The sequence below is a fragment of the Phasianus colchicus genome, chromosome 29 (assembly GCF_987193195.1).
Source record: "Phasianus colchicus chromosome 29, bPhaCol1.hap1.1, whole genome shotgun sequence".
Taxonomy (NCBI): domain Eukaryota; kingdom Metazoa; phylum Chordata; class Aves; order Galliformes; family Phasianidae; genus Phasianus; species Phasianus colchicus.
Window position 1 is genome coordinate 3,998,764 of NC_143464.1, and position 8,639 is coordinate 4,007,402.

The 8,639-nt window shown below is 59.5% G+C and overlaps 1 long non-coding RNA gene and 1 pseudogene across 4 annotated transcripts in view; one reads left to right on the plus strand and one right to left on the minus strand.

The window, feature by feature from the left end:
- Positions 1 to 8,009, plus strand: part of LOC149914671 (metabotropic glutamate receptor 6-like) — a 34,048-nt pseudogene extending 26,039 nt beyond the window's left edge. Inside the window, exons 11-12 of the transcript XR_016460410.1 lie at positions 3,756 to 4,147; positions 7,824 to 8,009. The product of XR_016460410.1 is annotated as a metabotropic glutamate receptor 6-like (transcript). The remainder of the gene's footprint in view (positions 1 to 3,755; positions 4,148 to 7,823) is intronic.
- LOC149914672 (uncharacterized) lies at positions 2,164 to 3,720 on the minus strand. 3 transcript variants are annotated; one of them, XR_016460414.1, is made up of 8 exons: positions 3,672 to 3,717; positions 3,580 to 3,629; positions 3,489 to 3,548; positions 3,199 to 3,227; positions 2,718 to 3,156; positions 2,597 to 2,656; positions 2,535 to 2,556; positions 2,164 to 2,400 (listed from the first exon to the last, which is right to left on the minus strand). It is a non-coding gene; the product is annotated as an uncharacterized LOC149914672 (long non-coding RNA). The 3 variants fall into 3 exon arrangements; XR_016460413.1 differs by lacking the exon at positions 3,489 to 3,548 and having other exon boundaries at positions 3,199 to 3,268; positions 3,580 to 3,619; positions 3,652 to 3,720; XR_016460412.1 differs by lacking the exon at positions 3,489 to 3,548 and having other exon boundaries at positions 3,199 to 3,268.
- Positions 8,010 to 8,639: the final 630 nt, after the last annotated feature.

Genomic DNA, 8,639 nt, shown 5'->3' on the forward strand with positions numbered 1-8,639 from the left:
GGAGCCATGGGTTGGGGTTAGAAGTCGTGGGTTGGGGTCAGAAGCCATGGGTTGGGGTCAGAAGTCGTGGGTTGGGGTCAGAAGTCGTGGGTTGGGGTCAGGAGCCATGGGTTGGGGTTAGAAGTCATGGGTTGGGGTCAGGAGTGACACAGTGGGGTCAGAAGTCACGGGTTGGTGACAGCAGTGACACAATGGGGCCAGGAACCATGGGTTGGGGTCAGAAGTCATGGGTTGGGGTCAGGAGCCATGGGTTGGGGTCAGGAGTGACACAATGGGGTCAGGAGACATGGGTTGGGGTCAGGAGTGACACAATGGGGTCAGAAGCCATGGGTTGGAGTCAGGAACCATGGGTTGGGGTTAGGAGCCATGGGTTGGGGTCAGAAGTCGTGGGTTGGGGTCAGGAGTGACACAATGGGGTCAGAAGTCGTGGGTTGGGGTCAGAAGTCATGGGTCGGGGTCAGGAGTGACACAGTGGGGTCAGGAGCCATGGGTTGGGGTCAGGAGCCATGAGTTGGGGTCAGGAGCCATGGGTTGGGGTCAGAAGTCGTGGGTTGGGGTCAGGAGTGACACAGTGGGGTCAGGAGCCATGGATTGGTGACAGGAGTGACACAATGGGGTCAGAAGTCACGAATTGGGGTCAGGAGTGACACAGTGGGGTCAGGAGCCATGGATTGGTGACAGGAGTGACACAATGGGGTCAGAAGTCACGAATTGGGGTCAGGAGTGACACAGTGGGGTCAGGAGCCATGGGTTGGGGTCAGAAGTCATGGATTGGGGTCAGAAGTCATGGGTTGGGGTCAGAAGTCATGGATTGGGGTCAGAAGCCATGGGTTGGGGTCAGAAGTCATGGGTTGGGGTCAGAAGTCGTGGGTTGGGGTCAGGAGTGACACAATGGGGTCAGGAGTCATGGGTTGGGGTCAGGAGTGACACAATGGGGTCAGGAGTCATGGGTTGGGGTCAGGAGTGACACAATGGGGTCAGGAGCCGTGGGTTGGGGTCAGGAGCCATGGATTGGGGTCAGGAGTGACACAATGGGGTCAGGAGCCATGGGTTGGGGTCAGGAGCCATGGGTTGGGGTCAGGAGCCGTGGGTTGGGGTCAGGAGCCATGGGTTGGGGTCAGGAGACATGGGTTGGGGTCAGAAGTCATGGGTTGGTGACAGGAGTGACACAATGGGGTCAGAAGTCACGGATTGGGGTCAGGAGTGACACAGTGGGGTCAGGAGCCATGGGTTGGGGACAGCAGTGTCCCACTGCATGATGCTGACTAACACCACTGTGTCCCCACTGTCCCCACATCTCACCATCCCCAACCATCCCCAATGTCCCCAATATCCCCAAATCCCATTGTCCCCACCATCCCCACCATCCCCAATGTCCCCATATCTCATTATCCACAATGTCTCCATTAATGTCCCCAATGTCCCCATTAATGTCCCCATTATCCCTGATGTTGTCCCCAATGTCCTCACATCCCATTATCCCCAATGTCCCCATGAACGCCCCCATGAACGCCCCCATGATCGCCCCCATTAACTCCCCATATCCCCAACGCCCCCATTAACTGCCCACATCCCCAATGTCCCCACTGACGCCCCCATTAACGCCCCCATTAACTCCCCATATCCCCAACACCCCCATGAACTGCCCATTAACTCCCCATATCCCCATCGCCCCCATTAACTCCCCCACTAACTCCCCATGAACTCCCCATTAACTCCTCATTAACTCCCCATTAACTCCCCCATGAACGCCCCCATTAACTCCCCATTACCTCCCCACATCCCCAACGTCCCCACATCCCCAATACCCCCACATCCCCAACGCCCCCATTAACTCCCCATATTCCCATCGCCCCCATGAACACCCCATTAACTCCCCATGAACTCCCCATGAACTCCCCACACCCCCACGGCCCCCATTAACTCCCCGCATCCCCAACGCCCCCATTAACTCCCCATTAACAACCCATATCCCCAACGCCCCCATTAACTCCCTATTATCCCCAACGCCCCCATTAACTCCCCATTATCCCCATCGCCCCCATGAACTCCCCATGAACTCCCCCTATCCCCAATGCCCCCATTAACTCCCCATTATCCCCAACGTCCCCACATCCCAATGTCCCCACTAACGCCCCTATTAACTCCCCATATCCCCAACGCCCCCATTAACTCCCTCACTAACACCCCATGAACTCCCCATTAACTCTTCATTAACTCCCCATTAACTCCCCATGACCACCCCACACCCCCACGGCCCCCATAACCTCCCCATGACCTCCCCACACCCCCATGACCTCCCCATGACCTCCCCACACCCCCATGACCCCCCCATGACCCCCCCATGACCTCCCCACACCCCCATGACCTCCCCACGACCTCCCATGACCTCCCCATGACCTCCCCACACCCCAATGACCTCCCCGTGACCTCCCCATGACCTCCCCATGACCTCCCCACACCCCAATGACCTCCCCGTGACCTCCCCATGACCTCCCCATGACCTCCCCACACCCCAATGACCTCCCCGTGACCTCCCCATGACCTTCCCATGACCTCCCCACACCCCCATGACCTCCCATGACCTCCCCATGACCTTCCCATGACTTCCCCACACCCCCATGACCTCCCATGACCTCCCCATGACCTCCATGACCTCCCCACCCCCCATGACCCCCCCATAACCCCCCCATGACGTCCCATGACCCCCCCATGACCTCCCCGTGACCTCCCCATGACCTCCCCACTCCCCCATGACCTCCCCACACCCCCATCACCCCCCCATGACCTCCCCATGACCTCCCCACTCCCCCATGACCCCCCCATGACCTCCCCACACCCCATGACCTCCCCACACCCCATGACCTCCCCACACCCCATGACCTCCCCATGACGTCCCATGACCTCCCCATGACCTCCCCTCACCCCCATCACCCCCCCATGACCTCCCCACGACCTCCCCACACCCCCACGACCTCCCCACTCCCCCATGACCTCCCCATGACGTCCCCACACCCCCATGACCTCCCCACGACCTCCCATGACCTCCCATGACCCCCCCATGACCCCCCCATGACCTCCCCACACCCCCATGACCTCCCATGACCTCCCACGACCTCCCCACTCACCCATGACCCCCCCATGACCTCCCACGACCTCCCCATGACCTCCATGACCTCCCCGTGACCTCCCCATGACCTCCCCACTCACCCATGACCTCCCACGACCTCCCATGACCTCCCACGATCTCCCCATGACCTCCCATGACCTCCCATGACCTCCACACACCCCCATGACCCCCCCATGACCTCCCATGACCTCCACACACCCCCATGACCTCCCCATGACCTCCATGACCTCCCCACTCCCCCATAACCCCCCCAAAACCCCCCCATGACCTCCCATGACCTCCCACGACCTCCCCACACCCCCATGACCCCCCCATGACCTCCCATGACCTCCCCACACCCCCAAAACCCCCCCATGACCTCCCATGACCTCCCACGACCTCCCCACTCACCCATGACCCCCCCATGACCTCCCATGACCTCCCCATGACCTCCATGACCTCCCCGTGACCTCCCCATGACCTCCCCACTCACCCATGACCTCCCACGACCTCCCATGACCTCCCCATGACCCCCCCATGACCTCCCATGACCTCCCACGACCTCCCATGACCTCCCACGACCTCCCCATGACCTCCCATGACCTCCCACGACCTCCCACGACCTCCCCCTTCCCCCCCCCGGCAGGGAAGCGCTCGGTGACGCCGCCGCGTTTCATCTCCCCGGCGTCGCAGCTGGCCATCACGTTCGGGCTGAGCGCCCTGCAGGTGGTGGGGGCGGGGGCCTGGCTGGGTCTCAGACCCCCCCACGCCGTGCTGGACTTCGAGGCGGGCCGGGCGGCGGACCCGGAGCGGGCGCGGGGGGTGCTGAGGTGCGACATGGCGGAGGGCGCCACGCTGGCCTGCCTGGCCTACGCCCTGCTGCTGATGCTGACCTGCACGGTGTACGCCGTGAAGGCGCGCGGCGTGCCGGAGACCTTCAACGAGGCCAAACCCATCGGCTTCGCCATGTACACCACCTGCGTCGTGTGGCTGGCATTCGGGCCCATCTTCTTCGGCACCGCGCAGAGCGCTGAGAAGGTGGGGGGCGGGGTGGGGGGGTGGGGGGAGGTGGGGTGGTGGGGTGATGCAGGGGATGCGGGGTGATGGGGAGATGGGGGGAGGTGGGGGGTGGGGGGTGATGGGGGGAGATGGGGAGTGGGGGGGGAATGGGGTGATGGGGGGAGGTGGGGGGAGGTGGGGGGTAGGGGAGGAATGGGGTGATGGGGAGGTAAGGGGAGATGGGGGCTGGGAGGAGGTGGGGGGAGATGGGGAGATGGGGGGGGAATGGGGAGATGGGGGGAGGTGGGGGGTGATGGAGGGAGATGGGGGCTGGGGGGGGAATGGGGAGATGGGGGGAGGTGGGGGGTGATGGAGGGAGATGGGGGCTGGGGGGGGAATGGGGAGATGGGGGGAGGTGGTGGGAGATGGGGGATGGGGGGAGATGGGGGCTGTTGGAGGGAGATGGGGGGTGGGGGGGGAATGGGGAGATGGGGGGTGGGAGGAGGTGGGGGGTGATGGGGAATGGGGGGAGGTGGGGGGGAATGGGGAGATGGGGGGAGGTGGGGGGAGATGGTGAGTGGGGGGGGAATGGGGTGAAGGGGGGAGGTGGGGGGAGGTGGGGGGTGGGGGGGGAATGGGGAGATGGGGGGAGGTGGGGGGAGATGGGGGGAGGTGGGGAGATGGGGAGATGGGGAGTGTGGGGGGGAATGGGGAGATGGGGGGAGGTGGGGGGAGATGGGGGGAGGTGGGGAGATGGGGGGTGGGAGGAGATGGGGGGAGATGGGGAGTGGGGGGGGAATGGGGAGATGGGGGAAGGTGGGGGGAGATGGGGGGTGGGGGGAGGTGGGGGGTGATGGAGGGAGATGGGGGCTGGGGGGGGAATGAGGAGATGGGGGGAGGTGGGGGGAGATGGGGGATGGGGGCTGTTGGAGGGAGATGGGGGGTGGGGGGGGAATGGGGAGATGGGGGGTGGGAGGAGGTGGGGGGTGATGGAGGGAGATGGGGGCTGGGGGAGGAATGGGGTGATGGGGGGAGGTGGGGGGAGGTGGGGGGAGGTGGGGGGAGGTGGGGAGATGGGGAGTGTGGGGGGGAATGGGGAGATGGGGGGTGGGAGGAAGTGGGAGGAGGTGGGGGGAGATGGGGAGATGGAGTGATGCAGGGGATGCGGTGTGATGGGGAGATGGGGGGAGATGGGGGATGGGGGGAGGTGGGGGGAGATGGGGGTGGGAGGAGGTGGGGGGAGATGGGGAGATGGGGAGTGGGGGGGGGAATGGGGTGAAGGGGGAAGGTGGGGGGAGATGGGGGGTGGGGGGGGAATGGGGAGATGGGGGGAGGTGGGGGGAGATGGGGGGTGGGGGGGGAATGGGGAGATGGGGGGAGGTGGGGGGAGATGGGGAGATGGGGGGGGGAATGGGGAGATGGGGGGTGGGAGGAGGTGGGGGCTGATGGAGGGAGATCGGGGGTGGGGGGAGGTGGGGGGAGATGGGGAGATGGGGAGTGGGGGGGGAATGGGGAGATGGGGGGAGGTGGGGGGAGATGGGGGGAGGTGGGGAGATGGGGGGTGGGAGGAGGTGGGGGGAGATGGGGAGATGGGGTGATGCAGGGGATGGGGGGTGATGGGGAGATGGGGGATGGGGGGAGGTGGGGGGTGATTTCAATGGATTCCGATGGGATTTTTGGGTTTCTATGGGATTTCAATGGATTCTGATGGGATTTTTTGGGTTTCTGTGGGATTCTGATGGGATTTTTGGGTTTCTGTGGGATTTCGATGGATTCCAATGGGATTTTTTCAGTTTCTATGGGATTTCGATGGATTCTGATGGGTTCCAGTGGGATTTAATGGATTCCAATAGGATTTTTTGGGTTTCTATGGGATTTCAGTGGATTCTGATGGGATTTTTGGGGTTTCTATGGGATTTCAATGGATTCTGATGGGAGTTTATTGGGTTTCTATGGGATTTGGATGGATTCCGATGGGATTTTTTGGGTTTCTTTTGGAATTTAATGGATTCCAAAGGATCCCAGTGGGATTTCATTGGGTTCCAATGGGACTTAGATGGATTTCAGTGGGATGTTTTGGGTTTCTATGGGATTTCGATGGATTCTGATGGGATTTTTGGGTTTCTGTGGGATTTCGATGGATTCTGATGGATCCCAGTGGGATTTGATGGATTCCAATAGGATTTTTTGTGTTTCTTTGGGATTTCGATGGATTCTGACGGGATTTTTTGTGTTTCTTTTGGAATTTAATGGATTCCAAAGGATCCCAGTGGGATATTTTGGGTTTCTGTGGGATTTCAATGGATTCTGATGGGATTCATTGGGTTTCTATGGGGTTTCAGTGGATTCCGATGGGATTTCATTGGGTTTCTATGGATTTCAATGGATTCTGATATATTCCAGTGGGATTTGGATGGATTCAGATGGGATTTTTTGGGTTTCTGTGGGATTTTAGTGGGATTCATTGGGTTTCTATGGGATTTCAATGGATTCTGATGGATCCCAGTGGGGTTTCAATGGATTCCGATGGGATTTTTGGGGTTTCTATGGGATTTGGATGGATTCTGATGGGATTCATTGCGTTTCTATGGGATTTCGATGGATTCTGATGGGATTTTTGGGGTTTCTATGGGATTTCGATGGATTCCAATGGGATTCATTGGGTTTCTATGGGATTCCGATGGATTCTGATGGGTTTTTTTGGGTTTCTATGGCATTTCAATCGATTCCAATAGGATTTTTTGGGTTTCTGTGGGGTTTCAATGGGTTCTGATGGGATTTTTTGGGTTTCTATGGGATTTCGATGGATTCCGATGGGATTCATTGGGTTTCTATGGGATTCCGATGGATTCCAATGGGATTCATTGGGTTTCTATGGGATTCCGATGGATTCTGATGGGATTCATTGGGTTTCTATGGGATTTCGATGGATTCTGATGGGATTTTTTGGGTTTCTATGGGATTTCGATGGATTCCAATGGGATTCATTGGGTTTCTATGGGATTTTGATGGATTCCAATGGGATTTTTTGGGTTTCTATGGGATTTTGATGGATTCCAATGGGATTCATTGGGTTTCTATGGGATTTCGATGGATTCCAATGGGATTTTTTGGGTTTCTATGGGATTTCGATGGATTCCAATGGGATTCATTGGGTTTCTATGGGATTTTGATGGATTTCAATGGGATTTTTTGGGTTTCTATGGGATTTCGATGGATTCCAATGGGATTCATTGGGTTTCTATGGGATTTTGATGGATTCCAATGGGATTTTTTGGGTTTCTATGGGATTTTGATGGATTCCAATGGGATTCATTGGGTTTCTATGGGATTTCGATGGATTCCAATGGGATTTTTGGGGTTTCTATGGGATTTCGATGGATTCCAATGGGATTCATTGGGTTTCTATGGGATTTTGATGGATTCCAATGGGATTTTTGGGGTTTCTATGGGATTTCGATGGATTCCAATGGGATTCATTGGGTTTCTATGGGATTTCGATGGATTCCAATGGGATTTTTTGGGTTTCTATGGGATTTCGATGGATTCCGATGGGATTCATTGGGTTTCTATGGGATTCCGATGGATTCTGATGGGATTCATTGGGTTTCTAAGGGATTCCGATGGATCCCAGTGGGATTTGGGTGTTTCCCAATGGGGTTCCCAAGCAATTCTGCTGGACTCCGATGGATCCCCCCCCCGTTTCCCCCCCCAGGTTTACATCCAGACGGCCACGCTGACGGTGTCCATGAGTCTGTCCGCCTCGGTGCCCCTGGGGCTGCTGTACGCCCCCAAGGTTTACGTCATCCTGCTGCACCCCGAGCGCAACCAGCCGCGCAGAGCGCGGGGGGAGCCCGCCCCATAGCGGGGGGGCACGGGGCGGGGGGGGGCGTGGGGAGGGGGGGAACGTCCTGCGTAGTGCTGGGGAAATAAAGGTGTGTGTAGAGAGGAGATTCGGTGGGGGGATGGGGGGCACGGGGAGGGCGGTGGGGTGTGGGGGGGCAGTGGGGGGTCGGGGGGAAGTGGGGGGGGGCGATGAGGGTGTGGGTTGGGAGTGGGGGTGGGGGGAAGTGGGGGGGGAGTGGAAGGGCAGGGGGGCGGTGGGGGGCAATGGGGGGGCAGTGGGTGTGCGATGGACAGAGGGGGTGGGGGAAAGTGGGGGGGAAGTGGAAGGATGGGGGGGTGGGGGCAGTAGGGGGGGCAGTGGGGGTGCGGTGGGGCAGAGGGGGTGGGGGGAAGTGGGGGGGCAGTGAGAACGTGGGGGGGCAGTGGAGGTGGGGGGCAATAGGGGGCAGTGGGGGTGTGGGGGGCAATTTGGGGCAGTGGGGGTGTGGGGGAACAGCGGAGGTGGGGGGCAATGAGTGTGGGGGGGTCAGTGGGGGGGTAGTGGGGGTGTAGGGGCAGTGGGGGGGGGGAACATCCTGCGTAGTGCTGGGGAGATAAAGGAGTGTGTAGAGAGGAGATTCGGTGGGGGGAAGGGGGGCACGGGGGGGGCGGTGGGGTGGGGTGTGGGGGGCTGTGGGTGGGCAGT